At 30.3% G+C, this 23,631-nt stretch overlaps 1 protein-coding gene across 2 annotated transcripts in view; it reads left to right on the top strand.

Annotated features, from left to right (window-relative positions):
* The first annotated feature begins 12,627 nt into the window (after positions 1-12,627).
* The window catches only part of LOC142332159 (torso-like protein), a 98,545-nt gene continuing 87,541 nt past the window's right edge, over positions 12,628-23,631 (top strand). For both annotated transcript variants that reach the window (XM_075378431.1, XM_075378430.1), the window contains exon 1: positions 12,628-12,885. The gene's annotated coding sequence lies outside the window, so the exon portion shown is untranslated. The remainder of the gene's footprint in view (positions 12,886-23,631) is intronic.

Below are 23,631 nucleotides of genomic sequence, written 5' to 3'. Positions count from 1 at the left end.
TCGCCCGAGTTTCAGTTACTCCGGGTAAATTAAGGCTTTCTGAAATTCTGGGAAGGTCAATTAAGGAGCAAATTCAGTTGTTTCTTATGGTTTTTGAGCTGGGAAATCGAAAAAAATAGGTCCCAGAACTGTATCTCTCTTAGTTTCTACGATATTCCATGTAAAACGCCAAAAATAGGATAAAAAACACATTTTTTTACGTGTGACGTACAATAACGTTGTTATTGGCAATAAATCATACATTTTTTAAACATAAATTGTAGAGAATTTAATTATAAAAAGACTGATGTAAATAATGTCAACAAAAAAGAAATACAATTTTAAACATGTCGACTTTTATTAACAACAAAACCGACAAAAACTTTGTTGAAAAATTGACCTTATTTAAATTGACCGAGAATTTCAGAAAGCTTTAATTTACCCAGAATAACTGAAACTCGGACGAAATCTTTCACCCTTTATAACTCGCTAACGAAGCGTTTTCGGGCCTATGTTTATATATACTTTTTTTCTTATTTTTAGCCTCTAGAATGAGTTAGAAAGTATCTTGTATTATTAGAAAGTATGAAGTTTGAAAGTATTCTAGTGCCTCTAGAAAGTATTGCCCTATCCTCCTGAATCACCCTGTATATAAACGTTTTAGCTGATGGTGGTTTTTGGGGTCTGGGGGATGTGAAACGCGAAGATACGTCGAAATTTTCCGGAAGTCGAATCATGGTACCTATTACAATAGGTAGCTTTCTTATGAAATCTATCTAAAACATTATATTGTCCAAAAATATAATGAAATAAACTATTTTGTAATTTGGCGGGGGGTTTACCCATTTACAACCCCTTAAAATTGGATAATTCATTCTGTGTGAAAAATAGGCAGTTTACGTAAAACTAAAAAGAATAATTTATTTTTAATTATTAAAGATCTTTTACTGATTGTGAATAAAAGTCCATTTAAATCTCCTCGTTTATATTACATCGGACATTTAATTTTTAAATACCACTTCATTATTTTCATCTTAATTAAATAGAGAGATGGAGCTTTAATTATTAAATACCACCTCATTATTTACAAGACATTTAAATATTAAATGTTTTTTTTTTTTTTTAATACAATAAGCATTTTTAATATTATTACCTTCTATTAAATGAAATGTTTTCTCTTTTAATTTTTAAATAGCAAATTTAATCATTTTTTTTTTACTTTAGACGGGAACACTGGTTAATAATTCTATTTTGAAATATGTCGACATTAAAATATAAAAACAAATATGTATAATATAATATATTTTATTATTATTATAATATTATATAAAATATAATATATTATATATATATTTTTTTCTGTTTAGCCTCCAGAACTACCGTAAGGTATTACTTCAGAGGATGAATGAGGATGATATGTACGAATTTAAATGAAACACAGTCTTGGGATGTCCATTCCTGAGATGTGTGGTTAATTGAATTCCAACCACCAAAGAATACCGGTATCCACTATCGAGTATTCAAATCCGTAAAAACGTTATTCTTGCCTTTGCTAGGATTTGAACCTTAGAACTCTCAATTTCGAAATCAGTTGATTTGCGATGACGAGTTAACCACTAGACCAACCCGGTGGGTTTACCAATTAAACCTTCTACTCTACAAGATCTGCGAAATCGAATTGTTATTGCAGTGAATAACCAGGGACCAGTTACCAATAAAAATAATTTGGGACCCATTAAAATAATTAATTGTTATTTGTAAATCTTGATTTTTTTCATCCTTGTACGAAGTAAAAAAATTATTGTGATCGCGAAAAATATCGGATTTAAGATTTCAACGGAAATTTCCATTTTATTCATTCCCGAATCCATTTTGACTATTTTCGGCATGACGTCTGTACGAACGGGAAAGCCTAATTTTAAGACGAGTTGCAGGAAAAAAATATTTCCGGTTGAAGATTCAAATGATGACAATTAGGATAATTATTTATTATCTTTGCATCATCAGTAAAGCTATTTATGTTCGAAACCGGAAAGATGGATAATGTGCAAAACTTGTAAAAATTGGGCACAAGATGCATGTGCTGGGGAAGAAGAAGTAGAGACAGTATTATATGTGACTTTGTAAGAAGAAAATAAAAAATAAATCGTATGGAACTGTACAAATTTAGTAATAAGTGTAATAATAAAAATAAATAATATACTTGTAATAAAGTGGTTTATATAAGTACAGGGCAGGGTCTGGCGTATAAACCTGACAATTTTTGAGGGATAATAATTAAACTGTGTTTCGTACTATTAAAACATTTAATATATCAAATTATGATCATTTTTTGCAATTTATAGTGAATTACTTACATAATTTTTTTTTTTTATTTGAATATTATGTCGTCCAAATGTTTTCCATTACTCCTCAAACACTCACTTAACCTCATTCTAAAATTTGACATTGTTCGCTCAATCATCACTTGTGCAACTGCTTCAGTTTCTCGTTGAATGGTCTCCTTGAGTTCTGCATTCGACTGTGGTCGACTACTGAAGACTTTACGTTTGAGATACCCCCACAGAAAAAAATCACAAACAGCTAGATCAGGTGAACGCGCTGGCAAAGGAATGTCGCCAAATCGGGAAATCAAACGTCCAGGAAAGGTTTCTCGCAGAACATCCATTGCGATTCTCGCAGTACGGGCGATGGCACCATCCTATTGAAACCAAATTTCACGTCCTTGAAAGTCATTCAGTTTCGGTCGCAGAAATTCATTCGACATATTTACGTATCGATGAGATGTTACTGTTACTCTGCGATTTAACTCCTCAAAAAAATACGGGCCGATTATGCCGAACTTTGAAACCTCAAACCACACTGTAACATATCGACTGTGAAGTGGTTTTTCAAGAATTTGCCGTGGATTATGCGAAGCCCAATAACGGTAATTTTGTTTATTCACAAATCCTGACAGATGAAAATGCTCCTTGTCACTTAAAAGAATAACGGCATCCCGGTGGACATTTTCGAGGATGACCTCGTAAGCTGCTTTGCGAGACGCCCGATCATTTGCTGCACTAACATCATCTTATACGGATGGAATTTCAGGTCGACATGAAGAATTCGTCGTATACATCGATCAGAAATGGTTAGCCCAGTAGCATGTCTCGCTGCTGAACGTCGTGGAGACCGCGTAACAGCTAACCTTACAGCGTTAATGTTTTCAGGCGTTCTCACAGTCCGTTTTCGTCCTGTCTGTTTAATTTTTAAAGCAGACGATGTTTTCCTAAAATTCTTCACCCGCAACAATATCGTATTCCTACTAGAAACAGACGCGTTTCGATTTATATTGAAATATCTGCGAAATAAACGCTGTTACAATAATCGATAAGCCTATTTTTAAAATAGGCTTCAATCACAAACGCTCGTTGTTCACCTGACCACGACATACTAACTACTGAAATAGCATGAACAGACCTGTCGATGTACAACACTCCAGCCTTGTCATTGACAATGGTGCCAACATAACAATTACTACAAAATCGTCAAATTTATATGCCGGACCCTGTATAACTAAATGAAAACATTTAACAATAAAAAAATTATATATAGTTTATTTACTTTACAGTTTGGGGCACATGGGACTGGGTGGTCCTATGTATCCTAAAGCATGGGGCAGAAAGGATCTGTTTCATTACGTAGAATTTTCATTGTTTTTTTCGGAAAATGTTGTTGATTATTGCGTTCCAATCCATTAGTACAAAGTACAAGTATTAAAACGCTATTTTTTACAATTTTTAAAAAATTGATTAAAACAAGATACACGCGAAAATACCTTAGAGGGTCCTCTGTACTCCGACTTACCCTACTTTAATAAACAATTTTATCGCCATAAACAGCTTCTAGACAATGAGAGTTCACTAGCGTTCTCTTTGCTGCACTGTTAAAAATAGCTCTGCGGAGGATGGCTGAGTATATAAATAGAATAGGAAAACGGGTGGCTATAGGGGCCCGCCGTAGGCGTTAGCCGTTTTGGCATCGAGCTCTGGTTAGCTTAGATATTCGCTGTTTCGATGAGGTGGATATGTAGAGAAAACTGTGAGCTGCGGTGTGGGAGGGTGTAAGCATTGACCTTGCTCCCGAAATCGGACAAGATTAGAGACAGAAGGGTGTGTTTTCATTAGAGCGTTATGAATTTGTAAATCTGTTTCTTGATTTTTAAGTTATTCCAGAGGTCTTTGAGTAAATTGAATTTTTATTTTTTTTGTCTTCAGTCATTTGACTGGTTTGATGCAGCTCTCCAAGATTCCCTATCTAGTGCTAGTCGTTTCATTTCAGTATACCCTCTACATCCTACATCCCCAACAATTTGTTTTACATACTCCAAACGTGGCCTGCCTACACAATTTTTCCCTTCTACCTGTCCTTCCAATATTAAAGCGACTATTCCAGGATGCCTTAGTATGTGGCCTATAAGTCTGTCTCTTCTTTTAACTATATTTTTCCAAATGCTTCTTTCTTCATCTATTTGCCGCAATACCTCTTCATTTGTCACTTTATCCACCCATCTGATTTTTAACATTCTCCTATAGCACCACATTTCAAAAGCTTCTAATCTTTTCTTCTCAGATACTCCGATCGTCCAAGTTTCACTTCCATATAAAGCGACACTCCAAACATACACTTTCAAAAATCTTTTCCTGACATTTAAATTAATTTTTGATGTAAACAAAATATATTTCTTACTGAAGGCTCGTTTAGCTTGTGCTATTCGGCATTTTATATCGCTCCTGCTTCGTCCATCTTTAGTAATTTTACTTCCCAAATAACAAAATTCTTCTACCTCCATAATCTTTTCTCCTCCTATTTTCACATTCAGCGGTCCATCTTTGTTATTTCTACTACATTTCATTACTTTTGTTTTGTTCTTATTTATTTTCATGCGATAGTTCTTGCGTAGGACTTCATCTATGCCGTTCATTGTTTCTTCTAAATCCTTTTTACTCTCGGCTAGAATTACTATATCATCAGCAAATCGTAGCATCTTTATCTTTTCACCTTGTACTGTTACTCCGAATCTAAATTGTTCTTTAACATCATTAACTGCTAGTTCCATGTAAAGATTAAAAAGTAACGGAGATAGGGAACATCCTTGTCGGACTCCCTTTCTTATTAGGGCTTCTTTCTTATGTTCTTCAATTGTTATTGTTGCTGTTTGGTTCCTGTACATGTTAGCAATTGTTCTTCTATCTCTGTATTTGAACCCTAATTTTTTTAAAATGCTGAACATTTTATTCCAGTCTACGTTATCGAAAGCCTTTTCTAGGTCTATAAACGCCAAGTATGTTGGTTTGTTTTTCTTTAATCTTCCTTCTACTATTAATCTGAGGCCTAAAATTGCTTCCCTTGTCCCTATACTTTTCCTGAAACCAAATTGGTCTTCTCCTAACACTTCTTCCACTCTCCTCTCAATTCTTCTGTATAAAATTCTAGTTAAGATTTTTGATGCATGACTAGTTAAACTAATTGTTCTGTATTCTTCACATTTTTCTGCCCCTGCTTTCTTTGGTATCATAACTATAACACTTTTTTTGAAGTCTGATGGAAATTCCCCATTTTCATAAATATTACACACCAGTTTGTATAATCTATCAATCGCTTCCTCACCTGCACTGCGCAGTAATTCTACAGGTATTCCGTCTATTCCAGGAGCCTTTCTGCCATTTAAATCTTTTAATGCTCTCTTAAATTCAGATCTCAGTATTGTTTCTCCCATTTCATCCTCCTCAACTTCCTCTATAACACCATTTTCTAATTCATTTCCTCCGTATAACTCTTCAATATATTCCACCCATCTATCGACTTTACCTTTCGTATTATATATTGGTGTACCATCTTTGTGTAACACAATATTAGATTTTAATTTATGTACCCCAAAATTTTCCTTAACTTTCCTGTATGCTCCGTCTATTTTACCAATGTTCATTTCTCTTTCCACTTCTGAACACTTTTCTTTAATCCACTCTTCTTTCGCCAGTTTGCACTTCCTGTTTATAGCATTTCTTAATTGCCGATAGTTCCTTTTACTTTCTTCATCACTAGCATTCTTATATTTTCTACGTTCATCCATCAGCTGCAATATATCGTCTGAAACCCAAGGTTTCCTACCAGTTCTCTTTATTCCGCCTAAGTTTGCTTCTGCTGATTTAAGAATTTCCTTTTTAACTTTCTCCCATTCTTCTTCTACATTTTCTACCTTATCTTTTTTACTCAGACCTCTTGCGATGTCCTCCTCAAAAATCGTCTTTACGGAGGTAAAGACGATTTTGAGGAAGAGGAGTCTTCCTCAAGCTTCTCTAAATTCCACCGATTCATCTGACACCTTTTCTTCAGGTTTTTAAACCCCAATCTACATTTCATTATCACCAAATTATGGTCACTATCAATGTCTGCTCCAGGGTAAGTTTTGCAGTCAACGAGTTGATTTCTAAATCTTTGCTTAACCATGATATAATCTATCTCATACCTTGCAGTATCGCCTGGCTTTTTCCAAGTGTATATTCTTCTATTATGATTTTTAAATTGGGTGTTGGCAATTACTAAATTATACTTCGTGCAAAACTCTATAAGTCGGTCCCCCCTTTCATTCCTTTTGCCCAGCCCGTATTCACCCACTATATTTCCTTCCTTGCCTTTTCCAATGCTTGCATTCCAATTTCCAACAATTATTAAATTTTCATCTCCTTTTACGTGTTTAATTGCTTCATCAATCTTTTCGTATACACACTCTACCTCATCATCATCATGGGCGCTTGTAGGCATATAGACGTTAACAATCGTTGTCGGTTTAGGTTTTGATTTTATCTTTATTACAACCATATATATATATATAATCATTAAAATTACATAGCCGTCATTTGGGTTAGAGATACTGTATTCCGAAGTTTTTTTACCCCAGAAATTTTCTTTTTCAATGCCCTTTAAAATGATTTATTACAATCTTGCCCCTTTTATTTAAAATTATTTAGTTTCTCCTCCATATCATGTTAGAGTTATGTATTGTGTTCTCATGCTGAAAAAATAGATCGTTCAAAGTATTTTTTTGGAGAAGTTTTTAAGAATAATTGTTGAAAATTTATTAATTTATTTGTTAAAATCGATTCTTAAACAGTTGCGATATCATTGAAATTGTTAAAGTAAATTGCAAAAATTATGCAGTCTCGATAGTTGTGTTCCCAATTTTCTACCCTATTTTTTAAACATATTTCAGCTGTTTTCAAGCGATTTAAATAAATGAGTAGTGTCATTTTGTTCAAAATAAAAGGCTTAACATTTTATGTTATAAAACATTAGATAAAACTAATTTTTACGGAGCTGTTAATAATAAATAAATTTTAATAGCTGACAATTTGGAATTTTTAAATTTAATGATATTGTAAGGCATTTTATCCGGTATATGTTAATAAAATATCTCATTCCGTTCTGATGTATGTTTAAATTCAAAAACGGCAGATAGCAGAGAAATGAATCTAGTTAGGGCATTAGTCCACATGAACGTTTCTATTTACTTTGATGGTCTGAATCAGTTTCTTAAGTTTGATCAACACTTCCCGGGACACCTCTGTATGTATATGTGTATATATATATATATATATATATATATATATATATATATAATAACCAAACTCTATTCTTTGGTTAGAAAAATATAAAAAAAATAAATAAGTTAGAAAATTATCCAAATTATAAGAAATTTTCTAACGCAATTCATTACGTCAACAACCAAACAAATAAAATAACAAAAACAAAAGCAGGAAACCTCGACGTTTCGTCCAAGATGTAGGACTTTATCAAGACAAACCACAAATGACAAAAAATAACACCAGCAAACATTTATAAATCCCCCCACTACCTAATCTAATACAAAACAAAACCTCCACTACAAAAAATTTTTTGTAGTGTTTTAGTTTTTTTTGGGTAGTTTTGGTTTATTAATTTAGGATTAGTATTTTTTGTTTGGGTTAACTAATGAAATTAATTGGGTTAACTAATGAAATTTTTTGTTTGGGGTAACTTAATGTTATCATTGGTATGGTGGTGGGTGTATCTATGAAAATGGTACATTTTTTGTACCATTTTATAGACCTAGAAAAGGCATTCGATAACGTAGACTCTGGAATAAAATGTTCAGCATTTTAAAAAAATTAGGGTTCAAATACAGAGATAGAAGAACAATTGCTAACATGTACAGGAACAGTACAAAAAAAATTTATTTGTTTAGTTGTTGACCTAATGAATTGCATTAGAAAATTTTCTATTAATTTGGATAATTTTCTAACTTTTTTAGTTATATATATATATAGTGTAAGAGGGGGGGGTCCAAAAAAATGTACTTACTGTTTGTAATTAAATAATATCTAAAAAAAAAAAAAGACTTACATCCACTAATCTAATGTGTAGTTTAGTGTAAGGTAATAAATTTGTCGTGGTAGGCAGAGCTGGCAATTTATTTCGCACATGCGCGAGTGGTTGGTGGTGGAACGAGCCAGTCATATTAGCCAGTGCAGCAGAAGACAGTCGACTAGCAACAAGGGCTGAGGTTCGCTAATCGTTTGTTGAACGCAAGACCCAAAAAACCATGAGAAATCGTTAATTGTGTTCCTTAATTGAGGTCTTAAAAAGTTCAGTACGACCTCATTTCACCAGGGTAGCTGAAATACGAGCGAAATCTTTCATTAGCCGTAACTCGAAAAAGAAGCATTTTAGAACATATATTTATATGATTTTTTTTTTTCGTTATTTTCACGAGTAAAATAAGTATGATAGTCCTGGAAGAACTTCCAGGACATATTCTTGTATATATATAAGCTCTGTATGTACATACACACACACACACTCATATATATATATATATATTTTTTTTTTTTGTCTTCAGTCATTTGACTGGTCTGATGCAGCTCTCCAAGATTCCCTATCTAGTGCTAGTCGTTTCATTTCAGTATACCCTCTACATCCTACATCCCTAACAATTTGTTTTACATATTCTAAACGTGGCCTGCCTACACAATTTTTTCCTTCTACCTGTCCTTCCAATATTAAAGCGACTATTCCAGGATGCCTTAGTATGTGGCCTATAAGTCTGTCTCTTCTTTTAACTATATTTTCCAAATGCTTCTTTCTTCATCTATTTGTCGCAATACCTCTTCATTTGTCACTTTATCCACCCATCTGATTTTTAACATTCTCCTATAGCACCGCATTTCAAAAGCTTCTAATCTTTTCTTCTCTGATACTCCGATCGTCCAAGTTTCACTTCCATATAAAGCGACGCTCCAAACATATACTTTCAAAAATCATTTCCTGACGTTTAAATTAATTTTTGATGTAAACAAATTATATTTCTGACTGAAGGCTCGTTTCGCCCGTGCTAGTCGACATTTTATATCTCACCTGCTTCGTCCATCTTTAGTAATTCTACTTCCCAAATAACAAAATTCTTCTACCTCCATAATCTTTTCTCCTCCTATTTTCACATTCAGTGGTCCATCTTTGTTATTTTACTACATTTCATTACTTTCGTTTTGTTCTTGTTTATTTTCATGCCATGGTTCTTGCGTAGGACTTCATCTATCCCGTTCATTGTTTCTTCTAAATCCTTTTTATTCTCGGCTAGAATTACTATATCATCAGGGAATCGTAGCATCTATCTTTTCACCTTGTACTGTTACTCCGATTCTAGATTGTTCTTTAACATCATTAACTGCTAGATCCATGTAAAGATTAAAAAGTAACGGAGATAGGGAACATCCTTGTCGGACTCCCTTTCTATATATATATATAAAAGCACACATTTATGACAACCATTATGTAATTATTCTAAACTTAAACATAGAAAAAGGATATTTAACGAATGCTTTATATCTCAAGACAATTTTTATTTTGTAATCACTGAACCTCAAGCTCTATGGAAAGTGTACCTAAAAAGTATTAAATCTAAAAGACGGAGTGGTGATGCATTATTGAAAAACAAAATATTTTACGTAAAAAACTTTAAGTAATGAATAATTTTACAAAAATAACCACCGTTATTTTTTTTTTCACAACTACATTCAAATGTAGCCTACATTACACCCCAAATTGGGTCTTGAAGATTTATTTTACTTTGTATATATCCATTTTTGTATATTTCTTCCAGTTTTATAAAAATTATTTTTCGATCAAAGTCATATTTGTTGGGGGAAAATATCAGTAAAAATTTCGTAATTTTGACTGGAATCTCTTTACTTCTCACGAGAAGAGGAGATTCCTCTCCTCTTTACTCCTTACGGGTAATAAATTAAAAAAATAAAAACAATTGCGTAAATGCCGAGTAATATTTTACATTTTAGAATTTTTTCTTAAATAATTTCATCGTAAACAGTTATACGGTAAATCTGGTTACGTACTAGTACGTTAAATTTACTAGTTTACTTTTTAAAGAAATCAGTTGAATTATGTAATAGAAAGTTGTTTTACAGTTTTTATTATTTATAAATTTTTTTTATATTAAATTTTCTTATTTATCTGTTCATTAAAAAAAAAATGAAATTGTTGTTTTAGATTGACAACTTTTCTTTCATTAATTATGTATAATTTCTCTAATTATTTTTATTTAAAAAACAAGAATAGTGTTAATTTCTTATTTTTTTTTATTCGCTTACTTTTTATGTGCATAAAATATTTTCATTTATTTTATTTTTGTTATTATTATTATTATTATTATTACTGTAATTTAATTTAGGTAAATTAATTTATTTTACACTTTTATACCGGTCTTTCTTATGGTTTCGTCGCACATAAAGCACCTTCGGTTGAAAAGGAACAATTATTTAATAACTTTCTCTGAAATTAATGATGTTGATTATATTATTAGGTGTTGTTATTATAACTTGCTTTTCATTCGGGCTTGGTATAACATGAACAATAGTATATTTTAGCTCGATGAATAAGGCGATGGTACTTTTTCTACTGGGTTTATATGGATTAATTTTTTTTTTGTTAGTGACTTTTAATATGTTATTCTAGTTTTTTTCCTTGTACGAAGTAAAAGAAGTGTTGTAATCGCGAAAAATTTCGGTTTTTATATTTCAAAGGAAATATCGATTTTGACCATCCTTAAATCCATTTTGACTAGTTTCGACGTGACGTCTGTACGTATGTATCTCGCATAACTCAAAAAGTATTAGCCGTAGAATGTTGAAATATTGGATTTAGGACTGTTGTAACATTTTGTTGTGCACCTTCCCTTTTGACTGCAATTGACTGGACCAAAAGTGTTCAAAAAAATCCAAAATATTTGGGTTTTTGAGTTTTTCTTTGCTGTAATAATAAACCCTCATTGAGAGCTTTTCAACGATATATATCATAAGTGATATATATATATATATATATAAGTGATATATATCATAAGTGGTACTTATATTCATGGGTAGCATAGTTATAGCCAAATAATAATTAATGAAATATTTGGATTTCATAAAGGTGGGGATTTTTCATGTTATGTGGTATAAGTGAGAACGTGTCGGATTTCTAACTATACATACATCGGTTCGAATCCGACTTCATTTGACTTGGATCACTTCTTTTTCATTATATGTAGATTACCGTGCCTAATTATGTGTCCATTTGAATGTAAATTTATTTATCGAGTAAAATAAGTAAAATATTAAGGTGACAAGAACGTTTTGCCAGATCTGATAGAAATTGAATAAAACTTAGAACCTCATGATTATGTATTATAATTTAAATCAAAGAAGTAAATAATTGATGTGGAGAAAATTGAGTAGATAATATTATATATATTTATTCGTAATGAAATATTTAATATTATTTAAAATAGACAAGCATTCTTGTGAAGATACGAAGAGATAAAGGTAAGGAAAAGTGTCATTACAGAGGAACTGAAATCGGAAAGCCTTGTCGAACCGATCGGAAGATCAAAATTCAGGTGGTTTGACATATTGAAAAACGGATGTGGAAAAATTACCAAACAGGATGCTGCATGCAGAAAATACCGGTAGAAGACCAAGGGGTAGACCGAGAATGGTATGGATAAATACGGTGGTGGTGGAAGCGGGCAAGAGAGGGGATGTGGCGAGAGCAATGGAAGAGAGATGGTTCATGGATCGAGGCGGGTGGAAAAATCTTGGAGGCCCAACCCGAGAGGAAACTTGGATTAAAGGGGACTGAAAATGATATGATGATTTAAGATTACGATATCAAATAAACGTAAAAAAATACGAAGTCCAATAAAACAGTAACAAATCAGATTGTTGATTAAAAAGCCCGAAAAGTGTTGTTTATAAACAAAAAGGTATTAATTAGATATCGTACTATATTTAGTTAACAATCTTTTCATTTGTATTTTTTTTTAAATATTTATTTATTTATCATAAATAATTATATATATATATTACAGTATAAATTAAATTTAAACAGGAAACATTTTTTTTTAGTAGGTTTAATTTTTATTTAAATTTGTCAGTCGTAAAATACAAACGGTTTAATTTATGTTGCTTTAAGAAATGAGTAGTATTAATTTGATAAATGACCACTATAAGCGCTCCATGTTAGCGCCACTGGTGGTGAATGAACTGTAACCAATCAGCAAGTTGTCAGCTTAAATACATAACATAAGAGGTTCTAACTAATCTATTTACAGTTAGCGACCGGGGCACCGGCAACCAAGTTATTCGTACATCAGCCAGTTTAACAAGATTAGTTTAGTTTAGTTTATTTATTATTTAATTTGATACGTATAAAATAGAAAAAAAAAAAAAAAAACGTGCGGACTTCAGTATATACATCGAGTGAAAGTAACATTATTATTTTTTTTTTTTTTGTTTTGAAAGTCGATTTTCTTTTTACATTTTATTTTTAAAAGTAAGTTATATTTTTTATGTTTTGTAAAATATTATTATTGTTTTATTTTAATTTTTTTTTGAAACATTTAATTTTTTAGAGAACTGAATTTAATTATTTATCTGATTTTTTAGAAAGATTTGAAAATTAATTTTATATCCTCATTTTATACTTAAGTTAATATTGAGTTAATATTTTTAGAATTAAAGCTAAGAATGTGTTTATTTGTCCATATATCAAATTAAAACGACCGAACCGATTTTAACAAAATCCTAATTGAAATCTTAGCTTAATCTAAACTCAAGCCTTTCCTTTATACACGACTACCCGAAAAAATTATAATCGTATTTAGGGTGTATGTATGTTTATTCCACCGTAGCAACTCAACGGCTGAACCGATTTAGGTGTATGAATCCATGTGGGAATCCATATATATATAAGGATATATTTTGTGTGTGTATTAAATATACTTAAAAAAATTGAAGAAAAAAATTACTATATACAAGTACTAATTACAAAGTTGTCACCCGTATGAGCATTGTTTTATTTTGTTAAGTCGTTTTTTTTTAATATATATTTCTTGTTTCACGCTAAGGATCCACTTTATAGAATCAAATTTTCACCAACTTTAATGAATTGAAATTTAAGTAGGAACCACTATTTTATTTATTTATTATTTTTTTTAATGAATGATTCACAATTGATTGGGATTCGAACCCGGTACATTTTCATATGTCTATTTTCATTAATTATAAAAAAATTTTTGTCGAATAAATAAGTTATATATTTAGATCGTAACATAATTATACAGATTTATATAAATTACATCATGTGTGTAATATACTTCTGGCGGTTCAGTACTGCTCTAATATTTGGAAAGTTTGGAAAGATTAAGGAAAACCTTGGTTACAGAAGCGTTACGAAGTACAAATAAAAAAAAAAGTAAAGCGGTGTATAGTCCATATAAATAATAATTTAACAATTGTCATCTACAAAGACAGTGATGTAGATATAAGAAGTTATATAAATAAATACATGCAAAGGAAAATATATTTTTTACGCATCCTCGTTTATTTTAAACGAGGATGCGTGAAATTTAGGTTGATTTTTTTTTATTATTTAAAAATTTACAACACAATTATTATTTTTCTCTGAAAAAAACTTTTTTTTAACAAGATAATAAATAAATTAGAAAATTTTTTAAGGTGTTTCCGTAATTAAAAAAAAAAAATACATACAGAAACTTAACTTTCATAAGCCTCTTTCTCTAGGCTATATATTTATTAATGTTGTGCGACAGAAATATAGTACTGTGTGATTGATTAATTCATTACAAAAGCTTGTACGTAGGAATATGGAATATAATTTTTCAGCGTATGAAAAATTCCATCCCTGACCGGGATTCGAACCCGGGACAATCAGACGAAAGACTAAGAGGATACAACTCCGCCACGGAGATCGGCATATGTAATTTATATTTTGATGTTAAAATTTTTTCTACATAACCGAAATTTACAATCATCAAATAAAGAGATGATATCCCAATTTTTTTTTTAAATGTTAAAATACTAATTTTTTGTTTTTTGGATGTAGTCTAAAAGGTAAACGGGGGAGACTGTACTACAACAATAAGATTAAAATTAATTTTGATTTACATTATTAGAATATAATTCAGTAAAAAGATTTCATGGAACTTAGATTTAAGAAAATAATCTATAAATAAAAGACCTTTTTTTTTGTTCTACGAATAAATATAAATTTAAAAAATACAGATGAATGAAAAAAAAATTATTTTTGAGTTTTAAATGAGGGCTCCATCTTCCCTTTAAAAAATATATTCGTTATTGTAATTTACTAGATGAGTTTTATTTTTCAATTAAAGATTTATAAATTCCCCAAAAAATTATAGTACAGTCAATTTGTATTTTTATTTGAAAATCCTCACCTACCGATTGATGTTTTTTCCATATGTGAGGGGTGACGAGGGAAGCTTAACTCCAGATTTTTAACATCCCCCCTCCCATAAATTTTTGAATGACTCAAGAAGTTTTTGAAATGCGTTTTTCTTTGAATCTATGCATTTTAGAGAAAAGTTTTACAAACAAAAAATGTAGAGGACATTCTCCTCTACAATTAATGTCTTTGAAAGTTATGCCGTATAATTTGAAATTGAAATACTAGGTGGCGCTGAAGTTGTAAAAAACATGTTTTTTTTTTCGGTTTTTTCACGGTAAAAAAATTGTATTTCGTCTGTATTGCATTTTGAAAAGTTATTAATCTCAAAAAAACAGACAACTTTTATTTAAACAATTTTCTTGTACGACTTACCGTTTTGGAGCTGTAGCTTGTGAAAGTGTGAAAATGTTGTGAATTGGGCACGTGTTCGAAACCGGTCTAGTCGTTTACAAAGTTTTTACAACTTATTATTAATGAGACTTTAATTATTATTAATGAGACAACTTATTATTTAAATGAGAATTTTATACAATTTTTTATCGAGGGAAAATTTATAATATTAATAATAATAATAATAACATTAAATTTTATAAATCACGTCAAGAACGGATGGCTATGTTATTTCATAAGGAAAAAATATTGGCAAAGTATTACATGATTTTCCCTGATATTAATTATAAAAATTAAGAGTTACAAGCCAAAAAACAGAATATATGTATTTTTTTAGAAGCGGGGTATAAATTTTAATAAAAACTTTTCTAAAAATATTCATATGTAATTAAGCTTAACAAATTTGATTAAATATATTTTCTTTAAATCTAAACCCCCCCCCCCCAAGGCAAAAATAATAAAAAAAGAATTTTCGAAACTTTTTTATATATTTTAGGTCCAGGGTGGATAATTTTGTAAAAAATGTAGATTTTTCTTGATTGCTGTAATATACAAAGTAAAACTTTCAAACAATTTTGAATAATATTTAAGTCGAGGAGAAATAGAGAAAAACAACAAAAAATATATATTTCAAACAAATTTTAGAGGAAGGTGTTGATTTCTTCTTTTTTTTTTAATTTTTTTTGGATTATTTATACAGTATAACTACTTTAAAAAACTAAATTACACAAAAATTTTAAAATACGGATAGATAAAAAAGATTACTTAGATAATAATTTTTCTATTAATGACATTAATACAGAGTGATTCAGGAGGATAGGGCAATACTTTGACAACTTATTCTAGAGGCTAAAAATAAGAAAAACGTTTACATAAACATAAGTCCGAAAACGCTTCGTTAGCGAGTTATACAGATTGTAACATTTCGCCCGAATTTCAGTTTCTCCGGGTAAATTAAGGCTATCTGAAATTTTGGGAAGGTCAATTAAGGTGCAAACTCAATTGCTGCTTATGGTTTTTGAGCTGGGAAATCGAAAAAAATAGGTTCCAGACCTGTGTCTCTTTTAGTTTCTAAGATACCCCATGTAAAACGCTAAAAATAGGGTAAAAAACACATTTTTTTACGTTTTACATACAATAACGTTGTTAAATCGGCGATAAATCATACATTTTTTAAACATAAATTGTAGAGAATTTAATTATAAGCAGATTGATGTAAATAATGTCAACAGAAAACAAATAAAATTTTAAACATGTCGACTCATATTAACAACAAAACCGACGAAAACTTAGAAGAAAATGTTACAAAAAAATAAAACAGATGTGTCTAGTAGGTACAATAATTTTACACCTACCGAAAACAAGTTGGCAACATTGATTTTTTTCATCACAATGTTTAAATACTCCTCTTTGTTGTCAGTTAATTGTGGTAATGTGTTAAATAACCTTTCGCTGATCAATCGTGTTTGCAGTATTACGTCGAATTCTTATCGTAAAAATTTTTACGTAATGAATTTATTATATTCCTGGAAAATATCCCCTTAGGAAAACGAATTGAAATGAATTACCAACTTGATGGATCTCTTACACATTTCACTAATGAAGTAAGGCAATGTCTTGAAAAGTTTGCTGGTAAATGGATAGGACGTGGATGGCCGGTTAATTGGCCACCGAGATCTCCAGACCACTCACTCCGTTGGATTATTGTTTGTGGGGATGGTTAAAAATGAGGTTTACAAGCAAAAAGTAGACACACGCGATGAACCGATTGTTCGCATTCTCAACGCTGCAGCTGTAATCGAGGAACGCAAAGATACCGTTAGACTGGCAACAGAAAATCTGGTACAACTCATTGAAAAGTGCATTGAACACAACGGTGGCACTTTTGAAAGTTATTAAACCACATGAAATACTACTTGTAAGCAGCATTTTATCATTATCATAAAAAAACAGTAAGTCTTCTTTCTTACTCCAGTTATTTTCTACTATACATAACATTGAAAACATTTTTCCAATCTGTTAAAAATTAATCTGTGTTGCTGTTAATAAGAGTCAACATGTTTAAAATTTTATTTGTTTTCTATTAACATTATTTACATCAATCTTATAATTAAATTCTCTACAGTGTTTAAAGAATGTATGATCTATTGCCAATTTAACAACGTTATTGCACGTCAAACATAAAAAAAATGTGTTTTTTACCCCATTTTTGGTGTTTTACATGGGATATCTTAGAAACTAAGTGAGATACAGTTCTGGGACCTATTTTTTTTCGATTTCCCAGCTCAAAATGCATAAGAAACAATTGAGTTTGCCCCTTAATTGACCTTCCCAAAATTTTAGAAAGCCTTAATTTACCCGGAGGAACTGTAACTCGGGCGAAATCTTTCACCCTGTATAACTCGCTAACGAAGCATTTTCGTACCTATGTTTATATAAACGTTTTTCTTATTTTTAGCCTCTAGAATGAGTTGTCAAAGTTTGCCCAGTCTTCCTGAATCACTCTGTATAACGAATGATGAGAAAAATTATTATTTCAAAGTTAGTAATAGAATAACACCTGATCAACAGTACGCCATTTCATCAGAATTAAATTCTGTACAAGTTTTCTGTGTTTATTACCCATTTAACATTCTTATTGTACGTCAAACATAAAAATGGGGTTTTTACCTCAATTTATTTGTTTTCATCCGACATTTCTCAAAAACTACTGCAGGTACGGTACTGAGGACCTCCTTTATTCAATTTTTCTGTTCAAAAACTATAAGAAATCACTAATTCTCTTAGTTAACGTCCTAAAAATTTCAGTACGACCTCATTTGACCGGGTTAGCTGAAATCCGAGCGAGTAGTTTCATTTTACACCCCCCCCCCACTTTTTTCGAATTTTTTCATATAAAAATTACTTAATAAAGTATGTTTTATAATAATTGATGAATAAAACAGTAGAGAAATGCCGTAGTAACCGTATAATAAAAATAACTTAATAAAGTATGTTTTATAATAATTGATGAATAAAACAGTAGAGAAATGCCGTAGTAACCGTATAATAAAAATAACTTAATAATGCATCAGAGAAAACACTAACGAGCATACACAGGATTTTTTAAACTATGTTACCACTGTCGCTGTTGATGAATTTCAGTTTAAGGATTTTCTTTATTAATTCGTAAAACAATTTCTCGTAATTTTAAGAGTTGCTTTCATTTTGTAATTTTAATCATTTTTACCAGTTATTTTGTAACGAATAAAAAATGTGCTTACTGAAATTGATGATTTTATTTGTAAGCCGCCCTTTATTTTTTTCCTATAAATCCTAGAACGTTGACATTTTCACAGGATATTTTTAGAACCTTCGTTAAAAGTTGTAAAGTTTCAACAGGATCGATAGGGGTATTGGCGAGTGATACTAAATCTAAAACGTATAATTTTTCGTGGGAGAAACTGGTATATATATATATATATATAAATAAAGCTAGATTTTTTTATTAAGTTACGAATGAATATATTTTAAAGTTCCTATGCTAATATTAGGAAAGTTGAATAATAGTGTTGCCAGTTTTTTCTTTTTATTATTATTAGACACACGTACACGCACTAAAAATTACGAGTATAATGGATCGATGAATTAATTTTCTCTATTTATAAATTATATAACTATTTCTGGTAGAAATTTTTATACCGTTTTAGTGGTTTGCTTTTTTTATCTTCAAAATAGTAATCTGAATAATTTCTATTTAATTTTAACTTGATGTTTTTGCACTTTTTTTTTTAATCTAGACTTCATATTTATGTTAATTTTTCATCTATTTTATGTGTAGCTTTATAAACAGTCTCACTTTCTGTTTACTTATTTAAGCAATCGTTTATAATTTATATTTTATGTACGTATAACTATGTTTAAAAGAAAGTATAATAATAATTCTGTAATAGAATTCAATTGAAATTATAGGTTTCGTATACTGAATTCTTGCAATTTAAAAAAAAATTAGTTATTACATTTTTTTTTTTCTTAAAACGAATAAAGTTTATTTAAATTTCTGTTTTTTACTTCCTTTTATGAAGTAAACCAAGTATTGTGATCTCGAAAAATTTCAGTTTTTAGATTTCAACGGAAATATACATTTTGACCAGCGCTGAATCCATTTTGTCTAGTTTCCGCGTGACGTCTGTACATACGTATTTATGTATGTACGTACATAACTCAAAAACCATTAGCCGTGAGATGTTGAATTTTTGGATTTAGGACTGTTACTGGATTTACTTTGGATTTAGGACTGAATATCTAGTTGTGCATCTCCCCTTTTGATTGCAATCGATTTCACCAAAAAAGCTCAAAAAAAAAAAAATTGGATTTTGGAAATTTTTGTAACTGTAGTAATAAGTCCTTGTTGACAGCTTTTCACGATATATAGTGATATACAACTAGTATATCACTAATAGTTGTACTATTAGTACAACTAGTGAGTTGTACTAATCTTTTGTTGGTTCCAGTGTTAACAGCCAAATTAAATTTTAATTTATGAAATATTTCGATCTTACAAGGGGAAGGCATATCAGTTCAAATCTGACTTCATCTCCTTTTTTTAAATTTTATTTTTTAATTTAAGTATATTGAGTTTTTAATAATTAACCTCTGATTGTAAAAACATTTTTGCAATAAATAATAATTTAATAACAATAAAAAATATATATAAAAAAAAATCAGAAGTTATTAATTAAATAAAATTTTACATACTTTTAATTTTTTTAAAAATGTGTATATGTAATTTTAATAGGCGTACAAGGAAGTGATGTGGTGTCCACATCAGATTTTTTTTGTATTGTTTTGTCATAAACAAAAATAAATCTATTTAAAGAACCGACTTAAAAAAACAAATCGCTTCAAAATGTATAAAATAACACTTTATCTTTTCATTTTTAAGTTTTGAAGTCAAATTTTAATTTTTTCTTTTAAATTTACATTATTTTAATTCAGCTCGGGGTCGTTATTAAATAATGAGTAATTTTTTACTTACCGTCTACATAGCGCTATAGCAGAGTTATAGCTCTAAAAGGAAAAGTATTATAATCGATCCGATTTTGGGCATTTCCTGTTTTCACCGGATCTTCACGTTTTGATACCTAAGGAACCGAAAATTCCGGATGGAAATTTTCCAGATGTTAGGGATGTGTTTCCAAATGTGTTGATGTGTTGATTTTCCAGATCTGTTCGTATGTACATAAGTTCATTCGTATGAACTCGTGTTCGTATGTCTGTAAGTTCATTGTCAGCCTTTAAATCACCTTACATCTTCAGATCTACTGGACCGTTTTTTTGCTCAAACTTGGTCAGATTAAGGGCCATTGATGCCGTTAAATTATCAACTTAAAAGGTCAACGAGGTGAGGTTATAGAACAAGGTTACCTTCAGTATCTTGAGATTTCGCCTAATAAAGGTCATATTTTTCTTAGGCACATTTGTTAACGATTAAAAAATAACAATATCTGCAATAAGTAATTTTTACAAAATCGCCGCTCCCCACCTAAAAAAATCCTATTGTAGTTGTGTGCTATGTTGAGACTCACAGGTGAGCGGTAGAATTAAATAAATGAATAATAAAGTGTAAAAAAATAACTCTGTCTGGACAGTTCTCGAACTCGGTCATCCAGTCGATTCAGTACCGTGTGCGTTTAGCCTCGCAGCTACACCGGTAGCCGACCATACAAACGAAAATTGTTCCATGTAAGTTATGAAATTACATTAGTTTAGTTAGTTCCAATCGTCGCCGCTAGTACCCCCACATTAAGTACGGTATGTGCGCGCGCTTTACTTAAAATTATTTAATTAAATAAACGGAAAAATATTATATTTAAATAAAATTATAAATATTTTTAATTAAGTTGTGCGTGTAAGCCGTGCATCAGAAACAACCCGAACGCGGCTTAGTTGCGTGACGGGAAAGTCCTACAACCGTGGTAAACGGAAACTACGGAACACGGCTTTACCCAAGTGACAGTAAAGTCCTACAAATGTGTTATCAGCTTTTTAAACAAGATAACTTATCACCTAGAAGAACCCATTGATCAAACTTTAAAAAAAAGTTTTTATATCAGAATTATTGGTTTTAATTGTTACTCATATGATGTATTTTTTTATTGAAATTCATCTATTGTAAGGAAATAATATTTAAAAAAAAAAACTGCGTAACTTTTCCGGCTTTGTCCATGACAAATTTTTATTTAGAATATAACAGTACGGTTTTTAAATATTAATGACGTAATTATATAATATTTACAGTGCAATTCTGAAAAAAAAATCAAAATGTTAAATAAAACATTTTGGGTCCGATTTGTTGATCCCCCTTGGTTATATGAAGTTTTTAATTTAAAAATTGTAACATTTTAATATTTGCGACCTCCTTGACCAAATGATTTTTTTATCATTAAAATTGTATATATTTAGAGTATAACTGCCAAAAAAAAAACTTTAGTAAAAAAATGTTGAGACCCATTTTTCCCTCTCTCTGGGCAACTAACTCCATACACCATTTATAATAACAGCCAAGACTAGAAAAAACAGATGAAGTGTCAGAAATTATAGAAATATACAGTTGAATTTTCAATCTTGAAAATTAAAGTTAAAAAAAAATTGTATCTTAACTATAAATTTCATTCACTTATTTTCTAAATTGTTAAAGAACAATTTAGATTCGGAGTAACAGTACAAGGTGAAAAGATAAAGATGCTACGATTTGCTGATGATATAGTAATTCTAGCCGAGAATAAAAAGGATTTAGAAGAAACAATAAACGGCGTAGATGAAGTCCTACGCAAGAACTATCGCCTGAAAATAAACAAGAACAAAACAAAAGTAATGAAATGTAGTAGAAATAACAAAGATGGACCGCTGAATGTGAAAATAGGAGGAGAAAAGATTATGGAGGTAGAAGAATTTTGTTATTTGGGAAGTAGAATTACTAAAGATGGACGAAGCAGGAGCGATATAAAATGCCGAATAGCACAAGCTAAACGAGCCTTCAGTAAGAAATATAATTTGTTTACATCAAAAATTAATTTAAATGTCAGGAAAGGATTTTTGAAAGTATATGTTTGGAGCATCGCTTTATATGGAAGTGAAACTTGGACGATCGCAGTATCTGAGAAGAAACGATTAGAAGCTTTTGAAATCCGGTGCTATAGGAGAATGTTAAAAATCAGATGGGTGGATAAAGTGACAAATGAAGAGGTATTGCGGCAAATAGATGAAGAAAGAAGCATTTGGAAAAATATAGTTAAAAGAAGAGACAGACTTATAGGCCACATAGTAAAGCATCCTGGAATAGTCGCTTTAATATTGGAAGGACAGGTAGAAGGGAAAAATTGTGTAGGCAGGCCACGTTTGGAATATGTAAAACAAATTGTTAGGGATGTAGGATGTAGAGGGTATACTGAAATGAAACGACTAGCACTAGATAGGGAATCTTGGAGAGCTGCATCATACCAGTCAAATGACTGAAGACAAAAAAAAAATGAATGTGTATTTGAATTTATTATATTTAACACTATATTATTAAAGCAATATTACTGTTTCACAATTGGAAGATACATCTTTCTTCAAAATAATATATTCTTGTTTTTTTAAAGTAATTTATTTCTTATGCAATATGTTGTTTAAATTTCCCAATATTTATCTTTATTAAAAATATAATTTACACAATTTTTTTGAAGGTAATAGATAAATAAGTTATTTAAATTCAGTATGTTAAATGATTTCAATAATTATTTCTTAATATTTATAAATGGGATGCTGTATAAAATGTAGGATGATATGTGTTTATCCTACAAACTGGACGGCCACCTATTTTGGATAATGTCAAAGGTAGATATGTTATAAAATGAGAACGTTCAATGCAACATCTTATGGTTACATGAAATTTTATATGTATATATATATAAAACATGTGTTGCGAAGCATGTTTTTTGGCTATCTATGAAAGCGTTAATATCTTTAAAATAAAGTTGTTTTTGTTGTATTTATTTATATTTAAATACAGTTTTAGACATTGGGCAATGCCTTTGGATATATTTAATTTATATTTGAGAAAATATTGATTCAAGTATACGAATATAAATTTTTAATTTTGAACTTCCTCATCGGTGTATTTTACAATCCTTTTTTTTAATCAAGTACCGATTAAATATGTAGCTTTAATTTTTAAAACCAAACCGATAAACTGTATTTTTTCTTTTTAAAATTACGAAAAAAAGATAAAATTAATTTATTTGATTTCTTCATATACAGAATGATTCAGGAGGATAGGGCAATACTTTGACAACTTATTCTAGACGCTAAAAATAAGAAAAAATAATTTTAGACCTACGGAAAAAAAGTTGGCAACACTGATTTTTTTCATCACAATTTGTTTAAATACTACTCATT

This window comes from Lycorma delicatula, chromosome 11 (assembly GCF_047948215.1).
Source record: "Lycorma delicatula isolate Av1 chromosome 11, ASM4794821v1, whole genome shotgun sequence".
NCBI lineage: Eukaryota > Metazoa > Arthropoda > Insecta > Hemiptera > Fulgoridae > Lycorma > Lycorma delicatula.
This window is presented reverse-complemented; position numbering and strand designations above follow the sequence as displayed.